This window comes from Mobula hypostoma, chromosome 11 (genome assembly GCF_963921235.1).
Source record: "Mobula hypostoma chromosome 11, sMobHyp1.1, whole genome shotgun sequence".
In the NCBI taxonomy this organism is placed as follows: Eukaryota; Metazoa; Chordata; class Chondrichthyes; order Myliobatiformes; family Myliobatidae; genus Mobula; species Mobula hypostoma.
Window position 1 is genome coordinate 45,883,064 of NC_086107.1, and position 15,583 is coordinate 45,898,646.

The 15,583-nt window shown below is 43.3% G+C and overlaps 1 protein-coding gene across 2 annotated transcripts in view; it reads right to left on the reverse strand.

Annotated features, from left to right (window-relative positions):
* pik3c2a (phosphatidylinositol-4-phosphate 3-kinase, catalytic subunit type 2 alpha) overlaps positions 1-15,583 on the reverse strand; it is a 157,791-nt gene that overhangs the window by 115,131 nt on the left and 27,077 nt on the right. Inside the window, exon 1 of one of the 2 annotated variants that reach the window (XM_063061944.1) lies at positions 13,304-14,275. The exons of the other annotated variant lie outside the window; for it this stretch is intronic. The gene's annotated coding sequence lies outside the window, so the exon portion shown is untranslated. Of the gene's footprint in view, positions 1-13,303; positions 14,276-15,583 lie in introns of those variants that run through there. 2 annotated transcript variants of the gene reach the window in all.

Below are 15,583 nucleotides of genomic sequence, written 5' to 3' on the forward strand. Positions count from 1 at the left end.
GGCTAGAACTTGCGGGTGTGAATTGGGATGATATTTTTGCAGGGAAATGTACTATGGACATGTGGTTGATGTTTAGAGATCTCTTGCAGGATGTTAGGGATAAATTTGTCCCAGTGAGGAAGATAAAGAATGGTAGGGCGAAGGAAGCACGGGTGACAAGTGAGGTGGAAAATCTAGTCAGGTGGAAGGCGGCAGCATACATGAGGTTCAGGAAGCAAGGATCAGATGGGTCCATTGAAGAATATAGGGTCACAAGAAAGGAGCTTAAGAAGGAGCTGAGGAGAGCAAGAAGGGGGCATGAGAAGGCCTTGGCGAGTTAGGGTAAAGGAAAACCCCAAGGCATTCTTCAATTATGTGAAGAACAAAAGGATTTCAGGAGTGAAGGTAGGACCGATTAGAGATAAAGGTGGGAAGATGTGCCTGGAGGCTGTGGAAGTGAGTGAGGTCCTCAATGAATACTTCTTTCGGTATTCACCAATGAGAGGGAACATGATGACCGTGAGGACAATATGAGTGAGGTTGATGTTCTGGAGCATGTTGATATTAAGGGAGAGGAGGTGTTGGAGTTATTAAAATACAGTAGGACAGATAAGTCCTCAGGGCCTGATGGAATATTCCCCAGGCCGCTCCACGAGGCAAGGGAAGAGATTGCTGAGCCTCTGGCTAGGATCTTTATTTCCTTGCTGTCTACGGGAATGGTACCGGAGGATTGGAGGGAGGCGAATGTTGTCCCCTTGTTCCAAAAAGGTAGTAGAGATAGTCCGGGTAATTATAGACCAGTGAGCCTTACATCTGTGGTGGGAAAGCTGTTAGAAAAGATTCTTAAAGATAGGATCTATGGGCATTTAGAGAATCATGGTCTGATCAGGGACAGTCAGCATGGCTTTGTGAAGGGCAGATTGTGTCTAACAAGCCTGATAGAGTTCTTTGAGGTGACCAGACATATAGATGAGGGTAGTGTAGTGGATGTGATCTACATGGATTTTATTAAGGCATTTGACAAGGTTCCACATGGTAGGCTTTTTCAGAAAGTCAGAAGGCATGGGATCCAGGGAAGTTTGGCCAGGTGGATTCAGAATTGGCTTGCCTGCAGAAAGCAGAGGGTCGTGGTAGAGGGAGTACATTCGGATTGGAGGGTTGTGACTAGTGGTGTCCCACAAGGATCGGTTCTGGGACCTCTACTGTTCCTAATTTTTAATAACGACCTGGATGTGGGGGGTAGAAGGGTGGGTTGGCAAGTTTGCAGACGACACAAAGGTTGGTGGTATTGTAGACAGTGTAGAGGATTGTCGAAGATTGCAGAGAGACATTGATAGGATGCAGAAGTGGGCTGAGAAGTGGCAGATGGAGTTCAACCCGGAGAAGTGTGAGGTGGTACACTTTGGAAGGACAAACGCCAAGGTAGAGTACAAAGTAAATGGAGGATACTTGGTAGTGTGGAGGAGCAGAGGGATTTGGGGGTACATGTCCACAGATTCCTGAAAGTTCCCTCACAGGTAGATAGGGTATTTAGGAAAGCTTATGGGGTGTTAGCTTTCATAAGTCAAGGGATAGAGTTTAAGAGTCGCGAGGTAATGATGCAGATCTATAAAACTCTGGTTTGATCACACTTGGAGTACAGTGACCAGTTCTGGGTCGCCTCACTATAGGAAGGATGTGGATGCATTGGAAAGGGTACAGAGGAGATTTACCAGGATGCTGCCTGGTTTAGAGAGTATGGATCAAGGGAGCTAGGGCTTTACTCTTTGGAGAGAAGGGAGTATGAGAGGAGACATGATAGAGGTATACAAGATATTAATAGATAGAGCGAATAGCCAGTGCCTCTTCCCCAGAGCACCACCACTCAATACAAGGGGACACGGCTTTAAGTTGAGTGGGAAGTTCAAGGGGGATATTAGAGGAAGGTTTTTTTTAAACTCCGAGAGTGGTTGGTGCATGGAATACACTGCCTGAGTCGGTGGTGGAGGCAGATACACTAGTGAAATTTAAGAGACTACAAGACAGGTATATGGAGGAATTTAAGGTGGGGGGTTATATGGGAGGCAGGGTTTGAGGGTCAGCACAACAATGTGGGCCGAAGGTCCTGTACTGTGCTGTACTGTTTTATGTTCTATGAAATACAACACAGGAACAGGCTCTTCCAGACCAACATGCTTGCACTGCCCAATTACATCCATGTGACCAATTAACCTGGAACTCAAACATCTTTGGAATGTGGGAGGAAATGCTTGAAGTCATGGGGAGAATGTATGAACTCGTTATAGACAATGGTGGGAATTGAATGGGTCATAGGCCTATAAACCCGCTATGCTACCACAACATCCCAATGCATCGGAAAATGGCAATATTGGACGGTTACTTTCTTAAAAACCACTCTTACAAGTATGCATTGAGATCATACGATGTTTATCTACATTCTTCTGAGCAGCTGGTGCAAGTGGTAGAATCATCACTGAATTTGTTCAACATGATCCATTTAAAGAACCCGGTTGCATCCGATTTTGTACAAAATTGTCCAGCTATTGAGAACTAATGCCCATCAAGTGCCAAGTTATGGACCACTTCAGAGTTGCCAAACTGTTGTCTCAATGGCCTGAATGCTACCAATTTGTTTTTTTTCTTTTTCCTTACTCCATTCCTCTCCAACTTGTCTAATATTAGTGTTGCTTGTCCAATACTATTTCCACTTATACTTCCTGTCAGATTGCTGGCAGGGGCAAGAGTGGACTCTCTCACTTCTGCCCCTTAACACAGGAGTGACTCAGTGCTGTCTGCTTAGCCCACCCCCCCCCGCTTTACTCTCTGTATACCCATGACTGTGTTGCCACCCACAGCTCCAACCTGCTAATTAAATTTGCTGATGATACTACACTGATTGGCCCAATCTCAAATAATAATGAGGCTGCCTACAGAGAAGTCATCACCCTGTCCACAGTGGTGTCAAGAAAACAACCTCTCCCTCAACGTCACAAAAACAAAGGAGCTAGTTGTGGACTACATGAGGAAAGAAGACAGGCTAACCCCTATTGACATCAATGGATCTGGGTTTGAGAGGGTGAACAGCTTTAAATTCCTCGGCATAAACATCACTGAGGATCTCACATGGGTCTCTACACACTGGCTGTGTGGTGAGAAAAACACAACAACGCCTCTTTCACCTAAGACGGTTGAAGAAGTTTGGCACGAGTCCCCAGATCCTAAGGGCTTTCCACAGGGGCACAATTAAGAGCATCCTGACTGGCTGCATCACTGCCTGGTATGGGAACTGTAATTCCCTCAATCGCAGGAATCTGCATAGTGGTGCAGACAGCCCTGTGCATCTGTAGATGTGAACTTACCACTATTCAGGACATTTACAGAGACAAAAAGGGCCCAAAGGATCATTGGGGACCCGAGTCACCCCAACCACAAACTGTTCCAGCTGCTACCATCTGGGAAATGGTACCATAGCATTAAAGCCAGGACCAGCAGGCTCTGGGACAGCTTCTTCCACCAGGCCATCAGACAGATTAATTCACACTGATACAATTGTACGCTATATTGACTGTCTTGTTGTACATACTATTTATTACTGCAGAGTCTTGTCATCTTCAGAAGTTTTCGGATGACTCTGCCATAGTTGGATGCATCAGCAAGGGAGATGAGGTTGAGTACAGGGCTACGGTAGGAAACTTTGTCACATGGTGTGAGCAGAATTATCCGCAGCTTAATGTGAAAAAGACTAAGGAGCTGGTGGTAGATCTAAGGTACCGGTGACCCCTGTTTCCATCCGGGGCGTCAGCGTGGACATGGTGGAGGATTACAAATACCTGGGGATACAAATTGACAATAAACTGGACTGGTCAAAGAACAGTGAGGCTGTCTACAACAAGGGTCAGAGCCGTCTCCATTTCCTGAGGAGACTGAGGTCCTTTAACATCTGCCAGACGATGCTGAGGATGTTCTACGAGTCTGTGGTGGCCAGTGCTATCATGCTTTCTGTTGTGTGCTGGGGCAGCAGGCTGAGGGTAGCAGACACCAACAGAATCAACAAACTCATTCGTAAGGCCAGTGATGTTGTGGGGATGGAACTGGACTCTCTCACAGTGGTGTCTGAAAAGAGGATGCTGTCTAAGTTGCATGTCATCTTGGTCAATGTCTCCCATCCACTACATAATGTACTGGGTGGGCACAGGAGTACATTCAGCCAGAGACTCATTCCACCGAGATGCAGCACAGAGCGTCATAGGAAGTCATTCCTGCCTGCGGCCATCAAACTTTACAACTCCTCCCTGGAAGGGTCAGACACCGAGCCGATAGGCTGGTCCTGGACTTATTTCATAATTTACTGGCATAATTTACATATTACTATTTAACTATTTATGGTTCTATGACTATTTATTATTTATGGTGCAACTGTAACAAAAACCAATTTCCCCCGGGATCAATAAAGTACTACTATTACTATTATAATTACTATAAATGGTACAATCAGATGGAGACGTAACAAAGATTTTTACTCCTCATGTGAAGGATGCAAGGAATAAAGGCAATTCAATTCATAAATATAGCACTAAATTACAGTACAAAGGCGTGTCACAGATTCCTATGGTGTCTTGTATGTTGCAATGCCAGTGTACCAAGTTTTGAAGATACAGCCACACTTCAACATCAACAAATGTGATTTCAGTGTGCACATGGACAGCAAAAACCTCAATCCAATGGATCATTCGCTTCCTTTGACAACACTTGTCTAATAACTGCTGTCCAGTACCAGTAGCTTTAAAACACCATGGAATGTATTTGCCCAAAGATCTTCAAAAGTTGCTGGTTCTTGTGACTTACTCTGGACTTGATGTAGTTGCCTCCATATTGGAGCAATTTACTACAACACTAAACTTCATTTTTACTTACTGCAACACACCCTTTGTCTCAAGTTAAATTCAAATCTCTTCCAAATTAACAACTTGGACCAATTTGATTCCATTGGGGCACACGAAACCTTTGGTGAAGATTTCACCAAGGCTGCAATATTGTTTGACTTAAACATCATAGGACTTCTATGATGTGAGGAAACAGTTGCCAACTGTTTCTTTTGGTTGACGATTTCTTGTGCCAAATTTATAACTGTCTGCTATTTCAAATGGCTGTAGATTGAGATCCTCCACTTTTATCACTTCTCTGAAAAGGCAAGATTGCTGGCCTTCCACAGGGCTACAAGATTGGCATGAATTGAGGTGATGCCTCAAGAAAACAACATCTATCATGAAGGACTCCCACCATCCAGGACATGCCCTCTTCTCAATACCACAAACAATGAGGTGGCACAGGAGGCTGAAGACACACTCAACATTTTAGGAACAGCTTCTGCCACTCTCCCATAAGGTTTCTGAATGGTGCATGATATTATTTTGCTCTCTGTCTGCACTTTTTACTGTAATTTATAGTAATCGTGGCACTGTACAGATGCCACAAAGCAATAAATTTCATAATGTTAGTGATAACAAACTTGGTTGAGGCTGAGGTCAAGGACTAGGATCCACCTCAGTTAGTAAAATAGCCTTGTATTTCCTTAAAGCAGTATGTTGTACCTCTGCCCTTCCCAGAAATCTTCATTTTCCAAATATGTACATTGAGAGAATTGCCCGGAACACGTTTACTGAATCACTGCAACATTCTATCTGCATTCTTTGCATGCATTAGGAAGTTCTGCTGGCTGTCAAGTTGGGAATATTGAGGGCGAGCTCTGCAACATTTGTTTACAGTTCCGCTCATAACTAACTATGGAATATCGTGAAGTTGAGCTGTCATACCAGTTGATCTCATGAGAACTGCTATAATTCTATGAGATATGAAGCTCTTCAGAACATGTGCTAACTCCTTTATTGCAAATTAACAATTAATGTATGCTTATTTCACACATACAACTTTCAGTGTTCCTTCTAATTTGTAAAGACCAGTATACGCAAAAATCTTGTGCTGTGCAATTTTTTGCCCAGTGACAACACAAGCGCACTGAATAATTTGTTCAATGAAAAAGTACAAATAAGCCAGTTCTATGATCTGCAGACAAATCATCAGAATTCAACACCATCCGCATCAGAAACCGGAAAAGCAAATGTGATTGTGTACCATTGTGAAATACACTCAACATGCCAACATGGCAAAGGGTGGCAACCTTTTGTTAGCAGTTTAAATTCCTTTGTGTGCTAGTAGCAAAAGATGTGTGCATGCACACACCTAAGAGGGACCTCTCTCCCTCCCATGAAGGTCAAGTTCTCTTTACAGCCGGACATCCTCCATTGTGCTGTATCAGCACTACCACCATGCTCATTGCTATAGATTCAGAGCAAAACATGCAGCTCATAAATAGACGCAGGTCAGTTGTTGTGGGACATGAAGTTAAAGCCCCTCACTACTTGTGAGCTTTGCAATGGAAAATCTATCACTACCATCTACATTAAGCTAGAGGACTGAACCTGGCTCAGTGAGGGTGCTGACTGAAAACAGCACAGACAACCCAAAACTGAGTCATCAGCCTGGTGAAGCTAACAGGGGCATAAACAGCATGCTTCGAGCACGGCTAAGTAATCCCACAACTAATGGATCAGATTCATGCTCCTCTATGGCTTGCTCCCCAAAACTATGGTTTACTATTAGCTTGGAGGATGTTGTAGGCCCACAAAATTCTAATGACAACAGACTCGATAGCAAGCAGAAGGACAAGAGTGAAGAGCTTGCAATAATTTTCACCCAGAAGCTCTGAGTGAATGGTCCACTGTGGTTTACAAACCTGTTCTCCACCCTACGTGTTTGTAGCCAAGCCTATTTGCTCCTGGTTATAACTGAGTGCACAACTCTGCATAGACCAAAGATTCTGTCAACATTGTACTTGCAGTTGTGTTTTAAGATCGGCGTCACAAGACAAGCTGTGCATCTTAGAAAGCCATTTCTCAGAAAGGAAATGAGGAGGAATTTCTTTAGCCAGAGTGGTGAACCTGTGGAATTCTTTGCCACAGGCAGCTGTGGAGGACAAGTCTCTATGTACATTTATGGCAGGAGGCTGATAGATTTTTTGATTGGTCGGAGGATGCAGAGATAGGGGGAGAAGGCAGGAGATTGGGGCTGAGAGAAAAATTGGATCAGCCATGATGAAATGGCAGAGCAGACTCAATGAGCCAAATGGCCTAATTCTGCTCCTATATCATATGGTCTTGTGGACAAAGAATCACTAACAACATTTCCTTGAATAAGAGAGGTTTCCCACAAGCAGAGGTATAATAAAATAATTTATATGAATGGGAGGGGAAACAAACATCAAGAGAACTTGCCAGGATAAATACTTCAGTCCGTTTTCTTTGCTCTACAAGTTGTGAGCATAAAATACTCATGACAAGGGTTGGTTAGTCAATCAGTTAGGATTTAATTCTCTCAGCAGGGTGTAAAACTTCAACTCATTACACCAGATGCTCAAACCACAACAGACATTCAAGATGAGTAATTACCCATTTTGGACAAAGAGGGCAGAAAAATAAAGGTACATCAGTCATAAATATGAGCACACGTTCAGGTCCTTAGATTACTCCCACGTCCATTCTGTGTGTTCTCATAGAAAGATATCAAAATGCAGTTTCTTACAGAAAATATTACAACTTCTGTTTTTTTTTAAAAGAAAGATACAATAACACCAAAAGTGGTAAATCAAGGACATTAAGTTTGGTTACACACATGGTCTGTTCACATACACACTTGACTGACAGCCCATCCTGTTCTCAACCAAGTTTCCTTGCTTTAGTTAAAAACTTGAGTACTCCTCTGTCCTGTGTCATTTGGATTGTCCATCTGAAAATGAATACAAGTCTCTCAACACTACATTAACATGATCAATATTAATATTCTTTTCAAGCCTATGTTATTCTCAACTTACTGAAGCAAATTTAACTATATTAGTAAAGCAACTGATATGACTTTCACCATTTTCCGCTGCCCAATGGGGTAATTCTAGTGGGGGGGGGGTGGGAAGGGAGAAGAAAGAAGAGGGTAGAAAAACAGTTTGAACAAGTTACACCCAACTTTTTCTCCATCTGCAAACCTTGAACACACCCTGTCTCACACTCCAATCAATTCAATATTTTTTGAGAAAAATGCTAAAAGTGGCTGATCACATGTTTGCAACTCTTCCTGGTCTTCTTGTGCACACGGCCAAATTTTAAGGTTCTGTTAAAGTCAAGCACCAAATTTGCACATTTATATTATTTTCTTGCTGATTTATGCTTTCCAAGATAGGCCTAGTCCACAACACCAACTTCCTACTCTTGACCCCGTTCTGCTGCAAGTTATCATCCAAATTCCCATCCTACCATCACTCCTGCCCATTATGAAGTGGGTGCAATTAATATTTCTCTCTACTCAGTTACCCCTCATTGTTAACTGTTAGTGCAGTCGTCAAACACCACCTCTCAAACCATTCATCCTTTTGCTCCACACCCATTGTTCCTACAGCTGTTTCCACTCTTACCACCACCAAAAATCTGCCTTTTCTCTGACTAGCACTTCAAAGAACCAAATTTCATTTATTATCACAGTATGTACACATAATACAACTTCGAGATTCGTCTTCCACGGGTGGCCACAAAACAATGAAACACCTTGGAACCTAGTCAAGAAAACATCAAACATTGAACATGTGAAAGAATGAACAAATTGTGCAAATGGCAAAAAGTAGACAACACATAGAATATCAAAGTCCAGTAGTATTCAGCTCAGTTCAGTTCAGCATTGCACCACCAGCAAGCCTCAAGGCAAAGCATTCTTCGCTGAAGTGCACCAGACCAAATCATTCACCCCAATCCAACTGCTCAGAAGAGTAAAAGGAGTAATCATAATCCAGGATCACATGCAACATGAACCCAGAAGTCCCCCAAAACAAAACCACAGCCTCTCCAATCAATCCTTGCAATGTGGATCTCAAGACTCCTGTACTTTTCTTCCACAGCAGCTAGCAAGGGGGAGGAAGACCAGTCACACGCAGGTAAATGGCGCAAAACAGCTGCTCTTGTACCCATCAACTTCAACCTTGCTCGGCACCTCAATTGGAAAGAAGCAATGAAGTTGATCCCGTCTCCAGGCCCACAGGCCACAGACTCCTCTCCAAACCCTCTAGGAGGGGGCAAAACTCCCTTACTCACTTGGCCCAAGAACACACCAAAATGCAAATGAGGTTCCAGTCACATGCAGCTTAGAAGTACAATCATATTTGAAATAAGCACTTTCATAAACTGTCTGCAGGATGTTCGCATTGGTTGTGTTGTTCATTGGTGCCATTTTGAAATGGTTGACTTTCAAAGCCACCTCCAATGCTCATCCAGCTGGCCGGTTCCAGTCGTTCACACAAGTGTAGTTAAAAGAATTACACGCAAATGCTCCACCATAATGAAGCTGTCAGACTGCTTACAAATACTGGATCTGCAACACCCTCTCCCCGGCCCAAAGAAGATGTGAAAAACAAGCATTTGCCTTGGCTGCTTGGTAAAGTGATTACAGTTTTTAAAAATATGCATTTTTTTTTCCCAAATTGAAACCAGATCAGAAAGCTAATGCCTTTTTCACATTTCGCCCAGGATATCACGTAGGTTCAGGCAAAAAACAAATATTCAGTTAACTGATAGTTACTAGAATCTGCCCAACCAATCTTCTCCCTAAAATGTATTTAAGCAGCTCTGGCTTATTTTTATATTTGCTCTGCATAAACTAGATTTGCATTTAATAGATTCTAGCAACCAAATGCTTTTTATTCCCACCATTGCTTCCATTCTCCTTGCAAAATAATTTCCAAAGAGAATTTAACAGTTGATGTGTGTGTGTGTTTTTAAAGTACAAACGTTTGTACAGGTTTAAACAGCATCAGGGATTTTTTAGTACTACAGAGGCTGTGGTTACAAAGAAAAGAAAATACTTTAGAAAGGGTTTAAAGAACATTGAAACTTGTGAAAAATAAATGGGCAGGTGCCCAAAGAACAAATTAACTTAAAATGTTACAGTGTGCTTCCTGTGTAACATCAAGAAAACAGCATTTCCTCCAGTTACAACATTTAAACACAAAGTTCCCATCCTGCACCAACAGAAAAACATAGCTACATTAGCTTCAAGGAAATCAAATAAATCTTTACTGACACATTATTTTGCTTCCAAGTAATAGAGATTTTATTAGGAACAAAGTAACCCACTGCATGTCAAAAAATGAGTTAAGTGAGGAACTCAGGTCAGACAGCATCGATGGAGGTGAAAGAATAATCAATACCTCAGGGCGTGACCCTTCATCAAGCTGGGAAAGGAAGGGTGGGGTGGGGAGGCAGAATAATGTGGTGGGTGGGTGGGTGAAGGAATACAAACTGCTAGGAGAGAGGTGAAACCAGGTTAGGGGGAAGATAGGTGGGTGGGTGGTGAGGTGAGAAGCTGGGAGGTGATTGGTAGAAGAGGTGAAGGGCTGAAGGAGGAATCTGATAGGAGAGGACAGTGAAGAGGGGAGGGCACTAAAGGGAGGTGATGGAGAGGTGAGAGGAGAAGGGATGAAAGGGGAGCCAGGCGGGGGAACGGAAGGGGGAGAGGTAAGGGGGAGAAGTTACCAGAAGTTTGAGAAATCGGTGTTCATGCCCTCAGGTTGAAGGCTACCTAAACAAATTATGAGGTGCAGATGCTCCAACCTGAGATTGGCCTCATGTGGACTGTAGAGGAGATCATGGACCCAGCACATTGAAATGGGAATGAGAGGTAGAATTAAAATGGGTGGCTACTGGGACATCCCACCTCAAAAAGGTGCTCGAAGCTATTCTCCAATTTATGTTAAGTGAAAATGTCATTGCTTCATACATTTGATATTTGTCACACAAAATGGATTAAAACTCAGCTCAGTTTGCAGATTAAAAGCTCTTCTCTGACTGCATTTATTGGTATGTAATTATGGATGTAATGCAGGAATTCTTGGAATAAATGGATAGAAAGCCAAACATAAACATGTACACTGGACTATTCCATGGCCACCCTTAAAAAAAAACAGCTGAATAAAAATAATTACATCTGGGAAATGAGAAGCTGCATATGCAGATAACAGATGAAGTACAATTTTGGACTAGATAAATTGGGAAGTTATATGAAGCTAGCACTCTATACATACCTCCTAAATCCAACATTTTAAATGTTACTAAATGGCAATTAGAAAGTACAATTTGCTAATAAATATTCCAAAGTTATCTAACATTGCAGATTTGTTGGGTTTAGCTCTGTTGCAATATTTCCACCTTCATTAAGATTGTACATGCACAATCAATTGCATTGCCATTGCAAGTTGATGTGAACCCTATCAATGGCATTTCATGATGCAATATAATGGAGTAGCACAAACAGAAGCCATCTTTTTAATTCCAAGGAGTCATCCGCGGCTTGACACAAAGCCTACGGAATTGATTGTGGACTTCAGGAAGGAGAAGTTGGGAGAGCACACAACAGCCCCTGTTGAGGGGTCAATGGTAGAAAGCCCTGGGCATCAGCCTCTCAGGAGGACCTATTCTGGGCCCAATGTCGATGCAACACAAAGGTGGCATACACATTGCTGAAATCCATTAGGAGTTTGAGGAGATTTGGTACATCAAAGATATAGATGCAAAATGGAAAGCATTCTGACTGGTTGCAGAGTCTGGTGTGAAGGCTCCAACACTCTTATCACAGGCACAACCCTTCCCACCAAGGACATCTTCATGAAGCAGTGCCTCAAGATGGGGGCATCCATCACTTGGCACCCAAATCATACAGGACATGCCTCATTACTAACTTCAGGGAAGTGGTACACAAACCTGAACACCCACATTCAACAATTTAGCAACAGCTTCTTCCCCTCCGCCATCAGATTTCTGAATAGTCCACCTTACATGTTTTTTTGTAATTTTGTCTATGCACTGGGATGCTGCTGCAAATTTCACATCATCTGATAATAAATCTGATTCCGTAGTTAACTCTTAGTGTTTATTCTCCTGTGCTACAATTCTTATAAACATGCACCATCAATTGCTTCCATAATTAATTCATATTCTCAGATTTCTGCCCAGGGGATGCAAGTTACAGTAATTTGTTCTTTAGAAGTGCTCAAAATTTAGATTGCCAGGTTAATAATGTATACTTTGTTCAAAGCCGATACCCAATGGTTTAAAAATAAACTTTGAAATGTCACAAACAAGTCTGTTTCAGCTTTAAAACCATTTATATGAAAACTTAAACACTGAGAACTATTTGCTGACAGCTAGGAAAACTGAAGTTCTTGCAGAACATTTGTTAGTGAAAACCATCAGAGATCTGTATTTATTTGGCATGGTCAAGGATTAAACAGGCAATTGTTTTGTTTTTATCTCAAATTTGCAAATCCCTAGTTCCTGAGGATGTGCCCTACTTAAAACAGTTCCTGTTAATCCCAAAGCACAGCAAAAACTAAAAAACATTACAGCTGCTTATTTATTTGAGCTTCATTTTGTTTCAGAAGTGTGCAAATGTCAAGAAAATATAATCCTCATTTAAAATAAGGTACAATGATTGAATACCTTTCATCGTTTACTTCAAGAGATGTGGTGGTGGGGGGGGAAAGAGTGGGCAAGATTAAAAAAAGCAGATGAAGCAAAAGTTAAGGTCCTCGGGGTATATTACACGATGGAATGGCAAAGCAGACTTAGAAGGGCTGAATAGCCTGATTCTGCGCCTATATCTTATGGCCAAATATTTAAAAGCTTTAGGTTCAACTACATAAATATTCTAAATCTGATTTCATGTAGAATTAAATCAAGAGAAACCTACAGTAAATTCTAAAGCATACCAAGTAAAGAGTTTACTATTGATCAAATCAGGTTTCATGAAACAGATGCTTAAAATGTGGTCCAGATAAAGCAAGGACTAAACATGCATTTCATCAAAACAAAAACAGAAAAAGAGATGCTGAAAAATCCAATTTTAAAAAATTCAATATTCCAGATGTCAGGGAAAGTTAACAATTCTGGTCAATGACCTACCATTAGCCAACGCTTAGTAATGCCAACCTCATACAGACAGAACTAGCAGAACTTTAGTGAATTAACCTGCTGATTTAAACAATACCATATCCCGTCCTGCCAACTGTGGATACAAATATTGAATTGAATTGACTTTATTACTTGCATCATTCACATACATGAGTAAAATTCTTTGTTACATCTGTCTAAATATGCAATGTATAATAAAGAGTATGCACAACAGGACAATATAACAAAAATACAATTGTATCACATGAATTAATCAGTCCAGTGACCTTGTGGAAGAAGCTGTCCTGGAGCCTGTTGGTCTTGGCTTTTATGCTGCGGTATAGTTTCCCAGATGGTAGCAGCTGGAGCAGTTTGTGGTTGGGGTGACTCAGGTCCCCAATGATCCTTTGGGCCCCTTTTACACACCTGTCTTTGTAAATGTCCTGAATCATGGGAAGTTCACAACTACTGACGTGCTGGGCTATCCACACCACTCTCTGCAGAGTCCTGCAATTAAGGGAGGTACAGTTCCCATACCAGGTAGTGATATGGCCAGTCAGGATGCTCTCAATTGTGGCCCTGTAGAAAGGATTTGGGGGTCTATACCAAACTTCTTCAACCATCTGAGGTGAAAGAGGCACTGTTGTTTCATCACACAGCCAGTATGTACTCACCATGTGAGATCCTTGGTGATTGTATAGTAAGGAACTTAAAGCTGCTCACCCTCTCAACTCCAGATTCTCCTGTAGTCCACAACCAACTCCTTTGTTTTTGCAACATTGAGGGGGAGGTTGTTTTCTTGACACCACTGTGTCAGGGTGATGACTTCTTCTCTGTAGGCTGCCTCATTATTATTTGAGACTAGGCCAATCAATGGTGTCATCAGCAAATTTAATTACCAGATTGGAGCTGTGGGTGGTGACACAGTCAAGGGTATACAGAGAGTAAAGTAAGGGGCTTAGTACACAGCCCTGAGGGGCACCTACGTTGAGGGTCAGAGGTGCACAGGTGAGGGAACCCATTCTTACCACCTGCCAGCGATTTGACAGGATGTCCAGGATCCAGCAACAAAAGGCAGGGTGAAAGCCAAGGTCTCTGAGCTTCTTGTTGAGCCTGGAGGGAATTATGGTGTTGAGTGCTAAACTGTAGTCCAAGAGCAGCATTCTCACACAAGCATCCTTCTCCAACACACATCAAAGTTGCTGGTGAACGCAGCAGGCCAGGCAGCATCTCTAGGAAGAGGTGCAGTCGACGTTTCAGGCCGAGACCCTTCGTCAGGACTAACTGAAGGAAGAGTGAGTAAGGGATTTGAAAGTTGGAGGGGGAGGGGGAGATCCAAAATGATAGGAGAAGACAGGAGGGGGAGGGATAGAGCCAAGAGCTGGACAGGTGATAGGCAAAAGGGATACGAGAGGATCATGGGACAGGAGGTCCCGGAAGAAAGACAAGGGGGGGGCAGAATCCAGAGAATGGGCAAGGGGTATATTCAGAGGGACAAAAAGGAGAGTGAGAGAAAGAACGTGTGTATAAAAATAAGTAACAGATGGGGTACGAGAGGGAGGTGGGGCATTAGCAGAAGTTAGAGAAGTCGATGTTCATGCCATCAGGTTGGAGGCTACCCAGACAGAATATAAGGTGTTGTTCCTCCAACCTGAGTGTGGCTTCATCTTTACAGTAGAGGAGGCTGTGGATAGACATGTCAGAATGGGAATGGGATGTGGAATTAAAATGTGTGGCCACTGGGAAATCCTGCTTTTTCTGGCGGACAGAGCGTAGGTGTTCAGCAAAGCGGTCTCCCAGTCTGCGTCGGGTCTCGCCAATATATAAAAGGCCACATCAGGAGCACCGGACGCAGTATATCACCCCAGCCGACTCACAGGTGAAGTGTTGCCTCACCTGGAAGGACTGTTTGGGGCCCTGAATGGTGGTAAGGGAGGAAGTGTAAGGGCATGTGTAGCAATTGTTCCGCTTACACGGATAAGTGCCAGGAGGGAGATCAGTGGGGAGGGATGGGGGGGACGAATGGACAAGGAAGTCGCGTAGGGAGCGATCCCTGCGGAATGCGGGGGGGGGGGCTGGAAAAGATGTGCTTAGTGGTGGGATCCCGTTGGAGGTGGCGGAAGTTACGGAGAATAATATGTTGGACCCGGAGGCTGGTGGGGTGGTAGGTGAGGACCAGGGGAACCGTATTAGCTCTGCTCTTAAACGCATCTCCCCCATTTCACGTACATCTGCTCTCACTCCATCCTCCCGCCACCCCACTAGGAATAGGGTTCCCCTGCTCCTCACCTACCATCCCACCAGCCTCCGGGTCCAACATATTATTCTCCGTAACTTCCGCCACCTCCAACGGGATCCCACCACTAAGCACATCTTTCCCACCCCCCCCCTGCATTCCGCAGGGATCGCTCCTTACGCAACTCCCTTGTCCATTCGTCCCCCCCATCCCTCCCCACTGATCTCCCTCCTGGCACTTATCCGTGTAAGCGGAACAATTGCTACACATGCCCTTACACTTCCTCCCTTACCATCATTCAGGGCCCCAAACAGTCCTTCCAGGTGAGGTA